The sequence below is a fragment of the Hylobates moloch genome, unplaced genomic scaffold, assembly GCF_009828535.3.
Source record: "Hylobates moloch isolate HMO894 unplaced genomic scaffold, HMol_V3 SCAFFOLD_19, whole genome shotgun sequence".
Classification (NCBI taxonomy): Eukaryota; Metazoa; Chordata; class Mammalia; order Primates; family Hylobatidae; genus Hylobates; species Hylobates moloch.
This window is the reverse complement of record NW_026652294.1, coordinates 78,880,658-78,903,385: the sequence shown is the minus strand read 5'-3', so window position 1 is coordinate 78,903,385 and position 22,728 is coordinate 78,880,658. Positions and strand designations below refer to the sequence as shown.

Here is a 22,728-nt window from a genome sequence, read left to right as displayed (position 1 = left end):
AATATTCCAGACCTAGCAGGCTTGTATACTTTCTCTTCCATGCCCTTTTGGGATCTTTGTACCTTAAATAGCAGGGAGAATGCTCATTTGCTTTCTATACCAGGGACTTAGTAATGCTTTGTCCACCAAATATCTCACACCTGAGACCCCAGGGAAGTTGCATTTCAGTCTCTGATGACCAACACCGCATACCAAGTTTCTCCTTCCAAAATTGGGTTGGAATGTTGGGTTGTTGAAAGTTTATTCTTATGAAAACCCCATGATAACACAAAAAGAAGCCCCACAAACTCTTTTAAAGGTTTTCTTTGACACATTGATCCCACATTGCATTTCCAGAAATTTGTGTGTTTCAGAAGATACCATCAAAGTTTTATCTCATCATAATTATAATCCCTGTGAGTAAAATGCATGATCTAAAAGTCCCTGCACTTTTAAAATTTAAGCTTTGTACCTAGTAAATGATTATTGAAGCAATTTGAGTACCGTTGTCAGTTTCCTGTAGACACGTGGGGAGGAGGTGGCAGGGAAGCTTGTTAGAAATAGAGTACTTCAAAGATTTTAAGTTTCCTATAGTAACAAACACAATTGATTACTAAAAAAGAAAGACTGCATGTTAATAACTCTATATCACAGTAAAATTTCCCCTTCAACTCTGCAGTTTTACAGAGCAGCATGAAGCTAGGCACAGCCTCTACCAATATATCTACATTTAGAAGTCTGATGCCCTGCTTGTCTTTGCTTTTACCAGCTGGTCTTTCCCAGAGGCACACAAGAACTGAATTCATGCATTTGCATAAGAACAACAGCGGTTAACACTCATGTAGTGCTGACTGTGTCCTAGGTACTGCTTTATGCCTTCAGGATAGGTCAACACAGTGAATCCTCACAACCACCTTGTGAAGTAGGTACGATTCTTATCCTGGAGAAACTGAGGCACAGAGATGTTCAGAAACGTCATGCAAGGTCATGCTTTCACATTATTTGCCCAGCCAAGTACCACTTTGGCTATTAGGTACTTATTATTTTAGAACTTGACTCCGTTTTTGTTTGTTTGTTTTGTTTTTTTTGATGGGGTCTCACTCTGTCTTCCAGGCTGGAAGGTAGTGGTGCAACTGCAGCCTTGACCTACCAGGCTCAGGTGATTCTCCCACTTCCGCCTACCAAGTAGCTGTGATGGCAGATGTGCGCTGCCACACCCGGCTAATTTTTGTATTTTTTTGTGGAGATGGGGTTTTGCCATGTTGACCAGGCTGGTCTCCAACTCTTGAGCTCAAGTGATCCAGCCACCTTGGCTTCCCAAAGTGCTGAGATTACAGGCATGAGCCACTGCGTCCAGCTGACTTGGTTTTTTTTAACTCAAGTTTATTTTAAAATGGAATGTCATGTCTCTACTGTAAAAGGAAAATCAGTATCACTGGTCATAAATAGGAGATAACTATGAAATGGATACAACTAATGAAAAACAATGATATAAATTCTAGCCTGAGGCTAGGCATGGTGGCTCAAGCTGGTAATCTCAGCACTTTAGGAGGCTGAGGCAGGAGGACTGCTTGAGCTGAGGAGTTTGAGATCAGCCTGGGTAACCCAGTGAGACCCCATCTCTACAAAAAATTAAAAAGGAGACAGATGTGGTAGCACACGCCTATAGTCCCAGCTACTCAGGAGGCTGAGGCAGGAGGATCACTTGAGCCCAGGAGGTTGAGGCTGAGGTGAGCTGTCATCCTGCCACGGTCCTGCAGCCTGGGCAGCAGAAAGAGAACCTGTCTCAAAAAAAATAATAAAAAATAAAAAATGATAGCTTGGCTCTTTTTGTCAAGAGGAAGGGAGGGAGGGAGTGGAGAAGGGCTAGTGTTGTAGGAGTGTTAAAAATATCAAATCCAAAATATAAATACAAAACAAAGAAACAAAATAAAATAAAAATATATATTAATACCAGAGTAAGACTTTCTCCTTAACATAATCATAATGAATGAGAGGTTTCCAAATCTGTTTTTGTCCTTTCTTTGTTCTGTGTCATCTAACTGCCCTGAACCTCACCTCTGTTTTCTATCTGAAAATGCAAACAACTTCAGAGGTTCAGACATAACATATAGCTGTAGCCTGGCACATAGTAAGTGCTCAGTAAGTCATTATGATTAACGGTCGCTTTGTGGGGGCAGACAAAAATGAATGCTGGGTATCTTAGCTCTGCGTTTTATATCTGGGCTCTCACTTGTACTTATTTTGTTCTAGAAGATCAACAGAGGAGAGGTGGGTGGGAGTGACAATACACATTCAGCAGTGACAACAGTGACAAGGCAAAGATGCTTTTAGGGCTGTTGATGTAAGAAATCTGTTCATCTTCTGGGAGACATTAGAGACCTATAATCCATATTTCCACGATCTCGGCCCCAGGATCTTAATTTACAAAATTATTATTGGCTTCAGCGCTATCTATTAATTTGCTAAAAGGTTTGCAGCCTTTCTTAAAAAAATAGAAGAATGTGACTTTCTTGCCAAGCTCTGATTACAACCATACTCCAAGAAAAAAATCCATACAAAGAGAACATAGTTGTAGTTGGGGCTTTGGTCTATCTCAAGGGAATTTTCACTCCATGAGACAGTGCTTGCTGAGCTGTGTGCTGTGGAAAGTGACCTGGCCTCTGCAGCCCAGCCTCTCCAAAGTGGAAGGGAAGGAGGGCGGAAACAACGCGGGAGGCTGAGTGAAGGGTCAAAAACCAGCCCTGAGTGGTGCAACACAACGCCAAACCCCCAAACTTCCCTCAGCAATGGGGCTGGGTGGGGTGCCTGGGGCTTGCTCAAGAAGACAGGAAGAGGAATCAGTTAGTTCTGGGAGGAAAAGACGCATGAAGTTATGTTAGCTGTGATGAAAGTTCTGAACATGAATTCCTGTGTTCATACTGATTCCTGGAACCCTTCTCAAAATATGATTTGGATCCTTTTGAGGGAAGCAGTTTTTTTCATGGCCCCCCACCGCCCCAGGGGTAACAAACAGGGGCCTGGTTGGAAAGGTTGATGAGTAAGACAGCAGCTGGATGGGGACCTAGTGAACTCAAGGGCCTGTGACCCTTTCTCGAAGGCAGCTCATGTGCAGCTCCTGCCAGTTATTACCATGCAGGCACGTGGATGCAGAATTGCAGGCAGGCTGGTGATGAAGCGACTGTCTACCCTCATACGTGCTGCTCCGTAATGCTGCGGCTTTCGCGTTAGATTCTGCCAACAGGGGGCACCAGAGAGAGACCGGGTGGCAGGACTGTGGGAGAAGGGACTTAGAGCTTCGTAAGTGGTTGCCAGACCCACCAGCATGACCCCGGTACTTACTTTCTCCCTGGAAGCAACAGCTGGTTTCTGTTTCCTGCTTTCCTTCACACTCCCAGAACCAGCCTTATTGTGCCACCTCGAAAGTACCAGCCACTGCCAGGGGGCTCCCCCTCCTCAAAGGCCTGAGTCTGAGCTCCACATTTTCACTGAGAACTTCCCCCCGACGGAAGGCAACTACCTTGTCCAAGAATAAATTCCTTCCCAAGGGTGAGCCAGTGGCCAACGGCTGGCTGTTGCAGGGAAGGAAAGGCTGGGCCCCTAGCTTCAATTTGGTACACCTCTGGAGGACCGTCTAGCTCCAGAACTCTCTGCAGGATTGCTTAAGGCCTCTGGGTGGCAGCCCCTTTGTAGATCAGCTTCTCCCCTTACCCAATTCTGCCTTCTTCACTTCCTTACTGGTGCAGCTCCCTAAAGCACCCCCCAGTCAACTCTACATGCAATTCTCTATCTCAGAGGCTGTTTCCAAGGAATCCAATCTAAGCCAAGCCTGCTTTGTTTGATATACAAAGCATTGCTCTTATATATGAAATAAGTAAAGAAATACAAATGCTGTCAAGTTCACCAAAACGTGTTCAACCAGAAAGAGGAAGGAAAGGAATGAGAGTCAAAGAGTAAAAGCAAAGTGAAGAGCAAGGGACAATGACTGGGAGAGTCTACAAGGTATATTAAATGGAGGTGAAGCAAACAGTACCCAGAGGCAGAGTGGTCATTAAGAGCATAATGACTTCCTTGGAGCTTAAACCTCAGCATGTGTCATTCCCCAAAGCCAAGAAGACACAGCAGTCATCTCAGCCTTTTCTGGCACCCAAAGGCCTAAATGAAGACAGCAGGGGAAATACTGCCAGGGACTTTATTTGAATGCAACTTGAACTTGCTCCACCAGCAGAGGCCCTCCATGGCCTAAGAGGGGATGAGTGTCTTTTCCACCTGTGTCTGGTCTCTGGCATGGGACAATAGCAACATGGCCTGTGCTCCCTTCCTGCTGAGTAGCACTGGATGACAAGGGATAGAGATGCTTCCAGAGTCCCAGCTCATGGCAGGGAGGCCACACTTCATCTCCTTCTGACACCCACCCAGCCTAGCTAGGAAAGAGGACCAGGTACAGCAGGAAGGAGTCTGTACTTCCATTGTCTACCGCACTGGTTGGTGTAGAAGAGAAGATGAATACAGGTTGAGGTTTAGCCTTTGTCATTTCTATAGGATGCAGTATGTGAACCTCCATCACGTGTCCCAAGGTAACTCTTTCGGGAAAGTGAGATTGCTTTTTTATTAAAGTGTAACGTGTCCCTTTCCCTGCTACCTGCCTCCGCAGCTCACCCATGCTGTGTGCTCAGCAGGCCAGTCAGCACAAGCCAGAATCACGTCAAAAGGGCAGCAGTTGGGAGGCAGGGGTCAACCACACTGTAATATTTAACTATGTTACTTAAAAGCAACTGGAGAAAATGCATTTTACCTTTCAACTTCAAAGAGAGGCCAAGGCCAAGGGGATTATTGTAGTATCTCTCCCTGGGGACATATTGAGGAATAATGTTTGAAGGATATGAACAATACGTGAGGCCTCTATGATCAGAAACCAGCAGCCTTGTTATCTGCTGCCTGTTTATAGACTTGGCATTGGCCTGAGAGTGGAAGAGACACACAAATAACACAAAGAAGTGTGAGAACGGATCACACTATTCTAGGCGTCACTAAGTCACATCTATAAATGTGTATTCTGATGAACAGCGATATAGTGAAGTCAGATTGAGGGTGAACCACTTTAGAGATTGGATTTGGCAGGACATTACTCTCAGATGAGTGGTAAAATCAGACCCCTAGTGAACACATGCTTCTGCTAGACACGTGAACTTCAGCTGGAATTCACAGTCATTTGGACTGCTAAATTGGTCCAGAATATTTCAAATGGCAACAGTCCACTTTTAGACAATCAGGTATCCTTTTAAAGACATAAAATTGCATTGGTCACCATAATTATTTAAGAACTATCTTTGACACAGCTTCCTTCATCTGTCTATTCAATAAATAATGACTATGCCGTCATTGCTGAGTACCAGATCCTGGGCTTGGAGCTGTGAGTACCCAGGTGAAGAGGGGAGACACAGTGCTCACCTCGATGGGGCTTGTAGTTTCATATGGAATCGAGACCTTAGAACAAATAAATACTTACAGTTGTTTTGTGTGTTATTCTGGGAGGACTTAGTCTTATTTAGGAGCCAGGGAAGACCTCCCTAAGGAGGTAACAGCCTTCTGAGACTTCAGTGAATAAGGGGGAGTTGGATACATGAAGAGATGAGGGGAGAAGAGAGTTCCTAGAAAGAGAAGCACCTCCAAAGTCCCAGCCATGAGAGAGTGTGGCACGTATGAAAAGCTGAGAGCAGCCCCAGACGGGAAGCAGTGAGGGCTCGGCAAGGGAGACAGTCAGGGACCTTTACACAGGGCCTTCCATGACAGGGTTTTTAAAATGTATTTTTTGAGACAGGATCTGGCTCCATCACCCAGGATGGAGTGCAGCGGCACGATCTCAGCTCACTGTAACCTCTGCCTCCTGGGCTCAAGTGATCCTTCCACCTCAGCCTCCCGAGAAGCTGAAACTATAGGCGCGCCACCATGCCTGGCTAATTTTTGAATTTTGGGTACAGACAGGGTTTCGCCAATTACCTGGGCTGGTCTTGAGCTCCTGGACCCAAGTGATCCTCCCATCTAGGCCTCCCAAAGTGCTGAGATTACAGGCATGAACCACCACGTCCAGTTCCATGACAGGTTATTGATTTGTAATTTCCCCTTATATTTAAATAGGAAGGTGACATGGCTAATAGGTCCCTCTGTCTGCAGAGGGAAGAAAGAATTGGAAAGAAGGAAGAGATGACATGGGGAGGCAAGTTAAGGAAGCGAATGTCCTTGTCCAGAAGTGGGATGACAGTGGTTTAGATTAGGATGGTAGTGTGTAGTGGAGAGGGGTAAAAGGTATTTCAAAATTACCTTTTGGGAGGGTGAATAGGAGTGAAATAAACAGCATGTGGAGACAGAGAATGTTGGATGCCAAGGAGAGGGAAGGGCCAAGAATGACTCCCAGGGTTCCAGTTTCATTCGTTTGGGTACATGGTAGTGTCCTTTCCTAATGCAAGAAACACAGGAGGAGGAGGTTTGGAGCGGGCAGTGGCATGAGGATGGGGGCAGGCTTGAAAGGGATGATGGTGAGTCTGGCTTTGATTTTGAATTGCTCTGAGCTTTCTGAGTGGACATGTTGAGTAGACAGTCGAAGACATGGGCTTGGAACTGACAAATAGATATAGGAGATATACAGATAGAGACAGAAGTACAGGCAGAGATAGAGATTCCAGAGTCGTACAAATAAATGAGGTCACAGGTACCTGTGGCTCCCTAGCGTTTTTGAAGGGGATCTACAATGTGAAATGTGTTTTGCATTACACATGCACACTCCATAAATTGTTTAGCATGAACAATTCTTAATCTGGCCGTATGTGATGTTCAATCATATGCTATTCTTTCTCCTAATGCTGGTGACAACCTTCCACATTGATTTAATGACCCATCAGTGAGTGGCTACCCATAGTTTGAAAGGTCTAATTTAGGGAATGCAGAATGAGAAGAAAAAAGGGGCCAAAGTAGACCCCTGAGGAAGTCCATTGTGTAGGGGTCAACTAGAGAAGGCGGTGCCTGAACGAAGATAGTGAGGCTCCAATGGAGAGGTGAGCAGAAAGAACCCAGGGACCAGCAAGGTCTCTCCTCGCGTTTGTAAGATGAATACAGCAGCTCTGAGGATTGCCAGGTAACTTCCAAACAGAGGAAGTGGTAAGTGTCTACCTTGGGCTCCAGTAAACCAAGGAAGCTCTTTCTAAAAGCTCCCACCAACCTTCCGTTTTGTTTCATCCACCAAGATTGATCACACGACCAGGTCCAAGCCAGTAACTGGCAAAAAGAGTGGAATGAGCACACGTGGCTCAGGCTGATTAAAGTTCTCACTCTGTGAGCCTGGGAAGGGGGGGACGCTGCCTGCGCACAGGGCAGGGTGAACACCTGAACCTTACGGCTCTCCTAACAGGAAGGAGTTAGCTTCCTTGGGAAGGGGAAGCTGTTGCCTGTACGCCTTGCTACTTAAAGTGTGGCCTAGGAAGCATCAGCCTCACGTGGAAGCTTGTCAGAGTTGCAGAATTTCCAGTTCTACCCCCTTCCTGCTGAATCAGAGTCTGCACTTTCTTGAGATTCCCCAAATGATCCATGTGGCCACGTGTGTGAAGCCCCGGCCTAGACGGCGAGGGGGCCACAGTGTCTGCTATGTTGACTCAGGTCACCCTGCTCTCTGTCCATTCCTTCTGCCACTTGCGCTTCCATCACAAATCCCACAGCACCACACATGCTCCATTAACAAGTCCTCTTTCATCTTCCACAAAAGGAGGCAGAACAGGGTCTTAGTGTAAAGGCAGCAACCTTCCAGCTGTGACTAGCCCGAGCCATCAGCGTTGTTCCTTTCAATTACCCTGTTCCTGGGAGGCATGAAATTCTAGCCTAGGGCTGACAGGGTCGCTTGGCTGCTGAAAAGTTCTGTATTTAACAACTCTAGGTGGGGTTTGGGGGTTCTGTTGGCTTGTTTTAAATTTTATTGATTTTTTAGTATAGCTCCTTTTACTTAATGCATAAGATTGCATGCTTTAGATTAGAACTTCTATACACAGGGACTATGAGACAACCCTCACCCTGAGGCCCCAGAAAATATTAAGTATTAGAATAAACTCGCATGCAGCAAGTTCTCTCCAGTGTTTGAGACTCTGAGGCTTTAAGAGACACACAGAGAGCCTAGGAAATTTTCAGAGAAGAACAAATTTGCTCAGAGAATGGGAGGATCAAACCTAAGAGGGAATGTTAACATCATTCACATACCTGAGGCTTAAGAAAGGAAGAAAGAAGTGATTAAACATGTAGAATTAGATAACATTTTACTGAGGCATCACCCAACCAGTTCTCTTCAGTAATATTTGCTCTTTCTTTCTTTAAAAAAACCAGTTGTGCCTACTCAAAATTCGATAAATTAGGAAAGGATTAACATATAATGCCTTCCTTGACTTTCTTCCTACCCATGGATTCATTCATATTTATGGATTACCTGTTACGTACCAGATACTCTGTTCTGACAATCTTGTCATTTTACTCTACTTAACATGAGAACACATTCTTCTAAAAAAACATAAATGTGTCAAGATGGAAACATTAATCAATTTGAGACAACAACATTTCTGATGTAGCTCTAATAAAATGTAGCAATTTCAATATAAAGGGCACTGTTTCCTTGTGTGGCATTCAGACTTTTATACTCTGTCCCCAATGACTTTTCAGTCTTTCGTTTCATTCCTTGTCTCATTTACCTGCTGGCCCTGTCCCATCAGTCTACTCATCTTTGCCTTGAACTCACCAGACCCTTTTATGCAGTTCCCTTAGTTTAAGTACTTTTCTCCCTAAAACACCTTTTGATGCTTTAAAACCCTTTAAACTTTAGAAGTGCATCTGTAGTATTCTCTGCAAAGGCTTCTGGAGTCTCACCATTTTAAATTAATCATTCTTTCCTCTGTCTTCCTTGAACATGATGCTTCTACTACAGTTTCACACTTACCCGCTTTGCATTATGGTTGCTTGTTTGCACGGCTCATGGTAAGTTTTCAAAGGACAAAGAGCATATCTTATTCTTTGTGTTCCTTCCAGCACTTAGTTACATTCCTGGTGAGGTAGAATTAATGGTGCCCACCAAATATTTCTAGCTATTTGACTCTTCTGGCCCTACAGTAGATTTACACTGCTTGGTCCCCTGTGGTTGGTTGGGGACATGTGGCCAGTTACTGCTAATGAGTTATAACAAAGCGATGTGTGAAACCTCTGGGCCAAAATTTTAATTGCCAATGCAAGACCCTTCAGTGTCATCTATTCTCTTGGCTATTGTGACTATTCATGTTTAGGAAAACAGCTACTCCCTCAGCTGCGTCCTAAAGCGAAGATAAGGTCAACTTAGAGCAAAGATTTAGCTGACCTATGATGGATGCTGTGAGAGAATAAGGAATATATTTTTGTTGTTTAAAACCATGGAGATATGAGGTTGTTTGCTACAAAGCGAATCCTAGCCCATCCTGATTGATACACCTGTAAACGACAGGTGTTTGATAAATACTGTGAGTCTAAAATATTTTGCAAATCTATTAGAAGCAGCAACTAATAATTTTATCATCAATTGTAAATGTATTAAGCAAAATTGCAAATGTTAAAATCAGCTGTGCAGAGAGACATTGTGACGTAAGATGAAGAGTGCAGGACATACAGCCAGTAGGATGGGTTTGTAAAGTGGCTCTAAATGACCTCGAGGAGGTCACTGATACTCTTAGGACCCAGCATCCTTCAGTCTTAAAGGGAACTTATCTACACTGCAATATTGTTGGGATAATTAAAGATAGCAAAAGTAAAACTGCCTGGTACATGATGGTACTCGGTACATAATTATTATGATTGTTTTAGGTGTATTTTTCATATTGGACCATGTGAAAAGTGAAAAACACGAGAAACTGTACATAGTTCAATTTAAACCAAGATATTCCCTGCTATTCTTTCCTATAGATCAGCAGCAATTTTCTCCCTCCTTCCTTCTTCTACCCATTTTTCAAAAACTAAATAAATGTGGGCCCCTATTGATTTTTAAAAAGATGACGAACATTATATATGTATATGAAGATATAATAATTTATGTCTAAGTCTCGTTCAGAGAAAAAAAATTGGTCATGAATTATTCAGCTTCTTCTTGGGCTAGGCATTAGTGACTCATATTAAATAAACAGATGCATGGAAAGAAAGAAGAAAGAGAAAAAAATAAGACCCAGGACTTATTTTTAAGCTTTTGTGGCTAGAAAATGGGAATCATCTGTTTTTGAGGCACTCAATTATATTTGTAAAATTTTTTTAAAAAGTGAGCTTGATGATAAATCTATGTGAGGATAATGTTTTGCCTTTTTATTTGGATTCCCAACACTTGTTCAAGTGCAGTGAACTAGTCATCCGAAAACACTTCAACAAAGGTTTCTAACCACCTAATGCCACAATCCCATAAGAGTTTATAGTTCCTGTTACGGATGTTCACAGCTTGATTATACTCCTGGCTATGAGAAGTCGTTACTTCAGTCCCTCAGCATAAGCAGGGCATGACTCATCTTTCTGAGGCAGTAAATAGCAACTTGGGGAGATCAGCACCATCTTTATACTTCTTAGAATACATTTAACTTAGAAACACATCGCCTTAGAAATACTTTATACACATTGTGACGTGTGCTGAAAGAAACATCGCATTCCAAAGATAGGTTCTTGTCTCTAGGGCTCTAACAAGGGGGAGGAAAATCTCAACAACCATATTTTCCAATTCAACTAAGGATTCTGCTTCTGTAATAGCAGCAAAAAAGGAAAGCGGGAATAAAATCAAAAGACAGGAATGAGCAGATTTAATCCTCCCCTGTTGCCAAGTCAAACTTACTCCCTTTTTTTCCCATCCATCCCCTCTCTAAGTCTCTGTCTTGGTCCTCACCTATTTAACAAAAAAAAAAAAAAAAAAATCAGATTGAATCATGAAGACTTATAGAACTACTACATGCCAGGAATTTCAATTCGTCTTAAGGATCTACGGTGCTGACATTTTCTCTCTTCTCAAGGACCTTATTATTTACTGTGGAAGAAATAAAAGAATATCAGTAATTATACTTCAGTATAATAAACAGTGAAGACTCATTCAAAATATAATCATTGAAAATAGTGTTTTCAAAAAACACATGTCATTACAGTAAAAAAGCAAAATACAAAATTATGTATACAACGTGATCGTAATTTTGTAAACAATACCCACTCATATCCTTATACACTCAGAAAAAAATGGGGGATCGAATTGGCAGACTGAGCACATCAGTCTACTTCCCCCCCGCCGCCGACTTCAAATTCCATTAAAATACCAAACAAGAAAAGTTACAATCAAAGATCAGAAATTCTGAAGATTTCCTGGAATACAGACCAAAGAATTGATTGACAAAGAAATCAAAGCAGAAAAAGACCAGAAGGAGATTACTGCAAAGGTCAGGGCTGTTTTGTGCACTAATGTTCTAGAGAAATTTCAAGCTCAGGGTTAACTTGTACAGTGCAGGGAGGGGCCTTGTCAGTAATTATCTGATCAATAAATTAAAAGATTGCATTATGGGCCAGGCGTGGTTGCTCATGCCTGTAATCCCAGCACTTTAGGAGGCTGAGGTGGGAGCATCACTTGAGCTCAGAAGTTTAAGACCAGCCTGGGCGACATGGCGAAACCCTGTCTCTACTATAAACACACACACACACATGCGCGTACACACACACACACAATTCAAAAATTAGCTGGGTATGGTGGTGGGCGCCTGTGGTCCCAGCTACTTGGGAGGCTGAGGCAGAAGGACTGCTTGAACCCAGGGAAGTTGAGGCTGCAGTAAGCTGTGACCATGCCACTGCACTCCAGCCTGAGTGACAGAGCAAGACCTTGTCTCATGAAAAATAAAAAATAAAATCGAAAGATAGCATTATGAATTGCCTGGCCTGTTATGATCTTCCCATCACTCTCACGTGCTGCATTTTTGCCAAGAGTGGTGTTTGCTTTCTGGTTAAAGCCTCAGTACCTGCTTTAAACAGTGAACCTGGGGAGTTTCCTATCAGAAGGGCTGACTCTGGACAGAGAAGCAGAGCAGAGTTGAGTAACTCTACATATACAACAAGGCGTGGCAGGAGTGGTGGGAAGAAAAGGAAACCATTAGCTGCTTCTGATGTGAGAAGTTCCCAGACCACTTATGCTGGGGAGAGAAACCCCCTCACATCAACATCATCTACCTGAACACCTGCCAGCTTCTACCCCAACACTCTAGAGGATTGTGGCTCCCATAATCAGAACTTTCATTCACTGGGATGATTGTCACAGCCATAAAATAGAAAAAGAATCGGATTTCTGGATTATTGAAAATACAATTACTGCTACTTTAAAAATTGGGCTGAATATCCAAATGGATGCAAATGAGTATTAAATTAGTGAGCTGGAACATTGGGTCTGACTCTTCCAGGACACAGTGCAAAGAGATAAAGAGAGTTCCAGAAGCTCCTATGTCTACCTAAAGGGTTTGTAAAGAAGGCGACTCTGCCGCCCAGGCTGGAGTGCAGTGGCATGGTAATGGCTCATTGCAGACTTGACCTCCCTCAGCACGCCCGTCCCCAGCCTACCCACCCTGAGTACCTGGGACTACAGGCACACCACCATGCCTGGCTGATTTTTGTATTTTTTTGTAGAGATGGGGTTTTGCCATGTTGCCGGGGCTGGTATCGATCTCTTGGAGTCAAGTGATCTGCCTGCTTTGGCCTCCCACAATGCTAGGATTACAATACCCCATATTCTTACTATCCATAAGACTACTGAATGCATATTAGGATTTATTTGTAATTTTGTTTTTGTATTGTTTTGCACTAGAGTCTTTCCCACTGAGTGAAAATACTGTAATTTAAATTAACTTAGAATTTTTTTTTATGGCAAGCAATCAAACTGATAAGAAGTTAGATTCATTTGTTACCTTTTTTAAAGAAAAATTTTAAGGATTGCTTTGCTTTTTAGTTTTGATTTAGTTTGGTTTTTAATTATGTAAAATATGCATATAGTTCCAATGTTATAACTATTTTAAAGACGCATTCAGATAAAATCTGTCTTCCAACTGTATCCTTCCCACCCTGTTCCCTCCCTCCTCCTAAAGGTAACCATTATAAAAATTAATTTTATTTGATACTCTCATTGTTTCTTTTTGAAAATATTGACATATATTCATACATATTTGTATCCCCTCCTTTTTTAATACTATAAACTTTGCTATTTTATTTGTTATCTTATCAGTATACCCCAGTAATATAGAGATATTACTCATTCCTTTTTACAACTGAATAGCATTCTGACACGTGAATGTACCTTAGTTTATTCAACTGGGCCCTTATTCATGGCCATCTGAGTGTTTCCAGTCTTATTACAAACAATGCTGCTGCAATAAGGAAATCTGCACATTTAAAATTTTGTATTTTTGCCAATGTATCTTTGGAATATATTTCTAGAAGTGTGATTTCTGGGTCAGAAAGAAAAATGCACATGTAAGTTTGCTAGCTGTTGTATTCCCACCTGCAATATATGAGCGTCTTTGCCCTGCAGCCTTGCCAACAGAGTGTGTTGTCAAACTGAGATTTTTGCTGATCTGATAGGAAAGAAATTGTATTTTAGTACTTTCCTTATTATAAGTGGGGTTGAACATATTTAATTGTTTAAGGGCTATTTCCTATTTCTTTTAAAATCACTTATATGTTTATGTATTTTGCTCATTTTTATATTAGGTGAAATTACTTATTATTTCGAAATGACTGACAATGAGAGCATGGCATATAAAAATGTGTGTGATTTGGGTCAAAGTGACACAAATGGGTGGCACTAATTATATTTATTTGAAAACAAGATTGGAGATAAATTAAGCATACTGCAAAAAGGATGACAAAACAGTCATTAAAAGTAGACTAATGAAGTTGTTAAAGATTAAAGCAAAAACTGGTGAATCATAAAACTAATAGAATCATTTAAAAAGGCCTGATTTACTGAAGATACTACCCCAAAATGACAAAAAATTCAAAGTAGACTAGAGGAATTATTGATGATAACTCCAGAAAATTATGAAATATAAATTTATAAACAAAATAAAATCTTTCTTTAAAAAAAGCCTGAATGATTTTAAAACCAAATGCTGACTCTTAGATCAATACATGAACAAGTAGTTTTGAAAAATCTAATGAAATAGCTGTGGCTAGTCTCATCAAAAAAAGGAATAAAGACACAAATAGCAATGTTAAGAATTGGAAAGGTGACATTACTAGAAAATCAGATGAGACTTTAAAATTATAATTCAATACTGCATATAATATTATAACCGTATGTTATATTATAAGTGAATGTCGTGTGTGTGTGTGTGTGTGTGCGTGAACAGAATTTGTAGGCATGTAAGTGGAATGTTTTTTGGGAAATTGTAAATTATAAAAATTGACTTCAGGAGAAGAGATAACCTTAAAACTTTTAGGAGAATTTGAAAAACTAATTGACGTTTACCATAAAGAAATGGTGCCAGCTGGGCGCGGTGGCTCACGCCTGTAATCCCAGCACTTTGGGAGGCCGAGGCGGGTGGATCACAAGGTTAGGAGATCGAGACCATCCTGGCTAACATGGTGAAACCCTGTCTCTACTAAAAATACAAAAAAATTAGCCGGGCGTGGTGGCGGGCACCTGTAGTCCCAGCTACTCGGGAGGCTGAGGCAGGAGAATGGCGTGAACCCAGGAGGCAGAGCTTGCAGTGAGCCGAGATGGCGCCACTGCACTCCAGCCTGGGCGACAAGGCGGGACTCTGTCTCAAAAAAAAAAAAAAAAAAAAAAAAAAGAAATGGTGCCAAGGATATCCCCCCTTCTGCCCAGGAGTTAGAAAGCCTGAAAGAGTATTGCTCTCATCTAACAACCAGAAAATGCCTGATAACCTGCAAAATCATAATGTTTCTTGACTCCATCAGGGAGCTGAGGTTACAGGGCAAGTGAATAGCTTCAATCTGAGCAAAGACAGGAGCCTCCAATGTAAGCCGGGACACAAGCCCTGGCCCTCCTATGACAGGGCCCAGGTATAAGAGACACGAATGTCATACCAGACAGTAAGAACAATTCAGCTGAAGTTTTTAACTAATTGTTAGATGCCAAATGTGGGCTACTGTGGGAGTACAGAAACACTAGGAGCTGTAGACACGATGGGGGTTTGCACCCACTTCTGGGCTCTTCTCCAGTGGATCTCCACCCAGCTGCTGGAGGAAAGTGTCAAGCCCCAGCTGGACTCTGTTAAGCTGCTAGAGTCGGGAGGTGGCAAACTCTCCTTCCCCCAGGGCACAGGTGAAACCCATGTGGCTGGAAAAAGTGCAAAGAAAAAGCCCTCTGTAAGGGAGGATCAGGAAACTATCCTGAGGTCAGATTGTTAGAGGAAACTAAGGCTGGAGAAAGAGTGGGTTCACTGAGCAAGCCCCAGTCTCCAACACCAGGACCTTACGGCCTGCATAAGACTAAGGTGGATCAAGACAACAGAGAAACCCCCTCCCGCTACCACCCAGCTAGCAAGCACCAGGTAATAAGCATAGTCTACTGCTGAAAAAATAGGCAAGAGTATGAAGACCCACCCCCCTCAGGTGCGAGCACTCAGTGAAGGTCTAAAGTTGAGGATAGACCAGGAACATTGAGAAAAACCCTTCAGCAAGCCATCCCTCACCCCAAGCACCAGTTAATACCAGAGGAATCTGACGCCAATAGTGCACTGAAGGGAACCATAATAACAACAAAACCCAAACTCAGCCCAAATCTTGACTAGATCCGCTCAACTCCCTACACCAAGAGGTGAGCAATGGCAGAGTTGTGCCCATGTTCAGGCATGGCATATCTACTATTTATCTCAGTCTCTACTGTCCTACACACAGTATCTAGCAGTCAATAAAAAATTACAAGGAAAAAAAGTAAGAGAAAAAAAGGTCTTGGACCCAGTAGTTTTATGAGTGAGTTCTACTAAATCTTTGAGCAACACATATTTTGCTATCACTTAAGTTATTCAAGAGTATTAAAACTAGGAAGTGGAGAAAAGGGAAACAGAACATTACAGAGAATTTCATAAAGTGGGCACAGAACCTGCTTCATATTTACAAGTCGCTGCCCATCATGCCAGGTGGTGTCAACGCAGGCAGTCAGATTCTGCCCTGGCTTGAGGCATCTGTTCTGATCCAATGTGGCCACGGAAGTGTGGTCTTTTCAGTTTTCCAAGGATCCCCAAAGAAATTAAATTTGTTCTGGCTTATTTGTGGATTAAATTGACCTCCCTCTAGAACAAAATTTATCTTTCTGTTTGGCCAATAGACAGGACCAAATTTCCTCACCACAACTTCATTTACAGAAACAGGCTGCTGCCCCCCATAACCCCCAACAAATTTCACACTCTAGGCAACTGCCCCATAGTTCCACCTAGTCCTGGTCTCCACAGAGACCCACTAGGTTCCACCCAGGGTGAGTGGGGCCTCACGTGCTGCTCTCACATCAGCTTACCTTACTGTGCCATGCACTTTGTGAGAAGCTGTTCTTTGCCAACCAAAAAAAAGCCTTCATATAAATCTTCTCCTGAGTGGGAGAAGAGGAGGGGTGGGTGGAAAGTTTCAAAAGCAAAGAAAACAAGAATGGGAAAGAGGAGGAAGTGGCCAGTGCTCAATGAACCCTGAAGTGTGAAAGGGTAATCCAGAAATCACTCAGTAATCACCACCGTGAAATCAGGCAGGGCTGACATCTCTTGCTACGCATATGCGCACCACCTTCCCTACCTCCCACAAAGCCTCACTTCCTAAACCAAAGTGACCTTCTGAAATCTGGCCAGTCTGCCTCAGCTCTTGGCCCCATGTCCCTCCTATGCAACAGCTTCTACACACCATTAGTTTCCTTCCAAAGTCCCCACCGACTTCTCATTCACAGCAATACTCTTCCTGTTTTCGAAACAAGGGTATTGGCCCATGTGCCTGGTAAACAGAAACTAGAGTGCATAGGGCTGCGAGAAGTTCTAAGGCATTTGTGTATTATACCGGAGACTTTGAAAGAAGGGTGAGGTTTTGGGGGCTCTGATGTGCAAGGTAAGGTACTCAGTGTTCAGAACAATCCTCATGGATCTGTCATGCTCAAAGGAACAGTGTTGAAAGAGTGATAATGGTTTAAGATAATTTGGCTGTCAACCAAATAACATGTTGTTGCTTACTGCCATGTCAGACACTTCTGCTGATTGGTGAATTTCTTTTTTTTTTTTTTTGAGACGGAGTCTCGCTCAGTCGCCCAGGCTAGAGTGCAGTGGTGCAATCTCAGCTCACTGCACGCTCCGCCTCCCGGGTTCACGCCATTCTCCTGCCTCAGACTCCTGAGTAGCTGGGACTACAGGCACCCGCCACCACGCCCGGCTAATGTTTTTTGTATTTTTAGTAGAGACGGGGTTTCACCGTGTTAGCCAGGGTGGTCTCGATCTCCTGACCTCGTGATCCGCCCATCTCAGCCTCCCAAAGTGCTGGGATTACAGGCGTGAGCCACCGCGCCAGGCCAGATGGGTGAATTTTTAAGAGGAAGAATAATAAGCAAATAGACTAGTTTAAAAGCAAGGTATCATTTCCTTGGTGGATCTCTTGAGAAGGAGATGGAAGCAGTGATGGGGGACTTTGGCTTGGCCTCCACTGCGTCCCAGAACTTTTCTCTCTAGAGGTGTGAGCCATACCCCTCCAGCATATCCATTTTCCCATCAGTTCCATACTGTCTGTGAACTTTGGTGAATCATCAGTCTCTCTCTTCTGCAGTGTTCCCACCTTTAAATGGCCCCTTACTCTCATAATCAGTGCTGAGTAGTGGCAAGGGGGAGAAAATGGAAAAGTTGGCATGAGAGAGAAGGCAGATCCAGAAGATAGGACACAGCTCAGGTAAAGGGCCAAAGGTCTCCTGAAATGACTCTTTAAGGCAACTTCTTAGTGTTCGACTGCCTCTTTGTTACATTCTTTTTATTTTGCCCCAGCCCTGAGAATGTGGCCTGATTTTCTCTTCTGTTATCACAACTGCTCTTCTGCTTGAGTTTCTTCTACACCTTCAAGATGGCTGAAGAACAAGATGCTTTCTCTCCATGTCTGTGCTGTTTCACTGTGAGTAAAGCAAGTGTACATCTGCTTTCATTTCTTTTTTTCAAAAATGTTATTACTACTAGTGAGTGTGAGGAAAGAGGGCATACTGCAACATAAATAGGAGGGAAACTGCAAGTAATAAAAATTGTTTAAACAAGTACTTAAAACAAGTAATTGGTTTTAGTGATTCTTCGTCATTTTTGAGGCACAAAAGGGGAATAATGCTTATACAGCAGGGATCCATGTGGTTTAGAACCGAAGGAGAAAGAAGACATTCATGCAACCAGCAATCATATGAAAAAAGCTCAACATCACTGATCATTAGAGAAATGCGAATCAGAACCACAAAGAGATACTATCTAACACCAGTCAGAATGGCTATTGTTAAAAGTCAAAAATAACAGATACTGGCAAGGTTGTGGAGAAAAAGGAATGCTTATACACAGTTGGTGGGAGTGTAAATTAGTTCAGCCATTGTGGAAGACAGTGTGGTGATTCCTCAAAGACCTGAAGACAGAAATGCCATTCAGTCCAGCAATCCCATTACTGGATAGATATCCAAGGGAATATAAATCATTCTATCATAAAGACACATGCACACATATATTCTTTGCAGTACTATTCACAATAGCAAAGACATGGAATCAATCTAAATGCCCATCAATAATAGGCTGGATAAAGAAAATGTGGTACATATACACCATGGAATACTATGGAGCCATAAGAAAGAATAAGATCATGTCCTTTGCACGGATATGGGTGGAGCTGGAGGCCATTATCATCAAACTAACACAGGAACAGAAAACGTACTTACTGCAGGTTCCCATTTATAAGTGGGAGCTAAATGATCAAAACACACGGACACAAAGAAGGGACCCACAGACACTGGGTCCTATTGGAGGGTAGAGGGTGGGAGGAGGGAGAGGATCAGGAAAAATAATCAATGGGTACTAGGCTTAATCCCTGGCTGATGAAATAATCTGTACAACAAACCCCCACGACACAAGTTTACCTATATAACAAACCTGCACATGTACCTCTGAACTTAAAAGTTAAAAAAGTGGGCACATACCCCTGATATAGATATAGCTTAATATATAATCTCCGTATATATATGATTACACTCATAGCACATATTACAAAGCACATAAAAAGTAAAGATCAAATATTTTCAGAAAAAAAGAAAGTATGCACAACAATGACAACCTTCAAAATAACTCTTCATAATAACACATGATAACTTAGCATCTTTTGCTTACAGTATGATGTTGGTTTTGTGTTATTACTGTAAAGTACACTGGTGGCTTATATTTGCAGACTAGAACTGTCTCAAGATGCTATGATGCTCAACTGTGTTAACCAGTTTATAATCAATTAACCTAAGCTTGATGATGGCAACTGAATTTCCAGGTATACAAATAAATTTGAGGGTGAAGCATAGTTCCTAAAAACTGTGCTGATCTCTGTTTTTATCTGCGGCATTGTATATTATTTGACAATGAGAGGGAACACACTATCTTTTCAAGCTAATTTTTCTTATAATTAAAATTACCATTTTAAGCATTGGTAATTTCTCAACAGAGAGTAAAGTTTTAATTACTCATAATAAAGTTTTATGATGGGCAAAAAGAGGAACTGAAGCAGAGTCACAGTTAAAAAAATTATAATTATTTAGTAATGTATATTTAATAATAAACATAAACATACAAAATAACCTCAACTTCACCAGTATTTCTCTTTCTTTTGACTTTTAAATTTGTTTATTTTTATTTGTACAGATTTAGGAGGTATTTCAGGTCCAGTTTTATTACACAGATAGACTGTGTTGTGTTCATTAGTATTTCTTAGTCATTTTGAAGGAGAAATATGGTTCCCTGTGATACTTCATGTTTCCATATTGATTTTTTTTCCTTTTCTTGTGTACTTCCCACAGACGCTACAAATATTCCCAGCCCTTTCCCCTTGATGCCCAAAATAAATTCCTCAACTACCCTGAACCCGGGAACTATTCTTAATTTCACAAAAATTTTATGTAAAGGGACAGAGTCCTTCCATCCCCCTGCCACTTCTTGGACTTTGCTCTTCCATACCTAATTTATCACCAAAAACACACCACCACCACCACAACACTGCTGTGGAATGACAGGAGCCTCCTCAAAGGGCATTGGAGGGGAAGGAACTGTCTGGCAAACTATGAGGCAATGGTTCTAGTGTACTTTATTGGCACGGAGGAGGAAAAAGTATAGAGAAACTTATTTACCCATGTGTTACTATGATCACAAGAATGACGCCTGACCTGTCATAATACCCAGTCTAATTTCTGCCTCCATTTTTGTCTGAAACAGAGAAGCCCAACTGTCTGATGGGCAGTTCCGATTGAGAGTACTCTTCCTCCATCACCTGATTCTTAACATTATCCTGGGGCTTTACCATCTACCTGTTCCTGGGACCCAACTCCTTGTGCAGACCTTTCAAGCTCGGGGTCCTGGGTCTTCCACAGATTTTTGGAATTATAACAGCAATGATAATATTGGTGAGGGTGATTATAGACAACATTCATAGAGCACTCTCTGTGCCAGGTACTGTGATAAATACTTAACATTGATTGTCTCCTCTGATTTTCAAAGTCCTAAGAGAATTTTTTTAGTTATTTACTGCTGTCTAAAAAATTGCCACAAAACGTAGCATATTTTAAAAAAATACTTTTTTTAAACTTTTGACCTCTTTTATTTGTTAAAATAGTCACATCCATATACATGAAATGATTTGATCATAATGTATTCATTGATTACGGCTCTTGCCATCTTGTGGCATCCAGGATCCTGCCTGAAACGTTTTATCTCACAGTTTATGTGGGTGAGGAATCCGAGTATGACTTACCTGGGTCCTCTGCTTCAGGGTCACTTAGTCAAGGTGACGCTTGGGAGTAGAGTCATCTCAAGGCTCAGCGGGACGAGGATTTGATTCCAAGTTCACGTGGTCATTGACAGGATGCAGTTCCTCATGGGCTGATGGACTAAGGGCCTCAGTTCTTCACTGACTGTTGACCAGAACCTGCCCTCAATTCCTCGCCTCATGGGCCTCTCCAATATGACAGCTTCCTTCTTCAAAAGGTGCAAGCCAAGAGGGCAATAGAGACAGTCTGCTAGGAAGACGAAAACCACAATCTTGTGTAGCCTCCATGGAAGTAACTTCCTATCACCGTTACCATATTTTATTGATTAGAACGAAGTCACTAGGTCCAGCCTACACTCAGGGGAGAGGATTACTTACATAAGGAAATGACTATCAGGAGGTGGGATCCTTAGGGATCATCTTAGAAATCTTCCATCTCACGGTTTGGGGAAGGAGGGAATAAGCTGTTTTAAGGGTGCAAAGTCAATATCAAGACTAGAAGATCAAGGTAGTTCAAGGTCAAAATTGAAGCTAATAAAGGTAAGCCTACGGGTTGGAATGGAGAAGTGCCTTATACAGCTTTTGATCCATAGTGTCTTCCTCTCTAATATCCATGTCTCCCAGCCCTAACACGAAGATAGAGCTAAGGAGATGGTGGGTAAGAGACTAAAGGTTATATGAGGGATTACTGGGGCACGGCACAAAAAACTGCTTCTCTCACTGGGAAAGTAATAGAAAAAAATGGTAATGGAGTAGTGGAGTGGAACAGCAGCAAAGAGGAACTGAAGATAAGCTATCTTGAGTAAAAGCAACCCAGGGTTCCTACGGGAGGGAGACTTTTGGCAGAGACGTGCCACAGTACAAATAAAAAAGGGCAGAGCCAGGGCATAAACCAAGTCTGAAATAAGCTATCCACAATCAAAGACAGTCAAGCTAAAAAAAACAAATTCCAGCCAGGAAACAGAAGGCTGGTTCCGGAAAGATTTTTTGAGGCAATGCTGCATAGAGCAGAGGTGTGGAGGAGAGGACGGGGAACATTATCAGCAGCATCCTCTAAAACGAATTCTATTTCATATGTACTTTATGAAAAGGGGAACGATTGCAGGAATTACAGGCCCGAAATCCCCCCAAATTCCCGAGGCTCTGTCTATTATAGTCCTTTTCTCCAGCACTCTCCTTCCCCTCCCACCCAAGCTCTTCGTCTTGTCAACAGAGCAGGAATCACGGAGTTCACACTCTGAACTTTTGTCTTGGAATTCTGCCAGTATCATAGTGTGGGAGCAATAAGTGGGGATTCGTTGAGGGAGGCAACACAAACATGTTAACAACATTGAAGAAATGCCTTTTTAGTACAGAGAAAGGGAGAAGGAATCAGGAAGGGATTTCTTACCAAACCACAAAGAAGATCGTTCTTTAAAGAATGCTAGCTTCTCCAGCTTTTAGTGGGGAATTGCCCTGCGTGGGGACTAAGAGACCAGCGCCTTTTAATCAAAGGAGGGCTGTACGTTCAAATAACTGGGAACAGCTGAGTGTCCCACCCAACTCTGAAGAGCAAAACAGCTACACGAAGCCACTCCTGCCTGCAGTATACAATGCTGTGTTTTTTGGCTAATTCTCCAAGGATATTACACTTACTTTCAATGGTTAATGAATAGCTTCTAAGTGCCCGTTTCATTTAATTGTCCAAAGGCCGGTGGGTCCCAGAGCATATAAAGCTGCAAGCTGGCTAATGAGCTC

General features: G+C 42.3%; 1 long non-coding RNA gene across 1 annotated transcript; it reads left to right on the top strand.

Annotated features, from left to right (window-relative positions):
* The first annotated feature begins 17,781 nt into the window (after positions 1 to 17,781).
* LOC116459442 (uncharacterized) lies at positions 17,782 to 20,093 on the top strand. The gene is made up of 3 exons (XR_004245539.1): positions 17,782 to 17,901; positions 17,994 to 18,117; positions 20,030 to 20,093. It is a non-coding gene; the product is annotated as an uncharacterized LOC116459442 (long non-coding RNA).
* Positions 20,094 to 22,728: the final 2,635 nt, after the last annotated feature.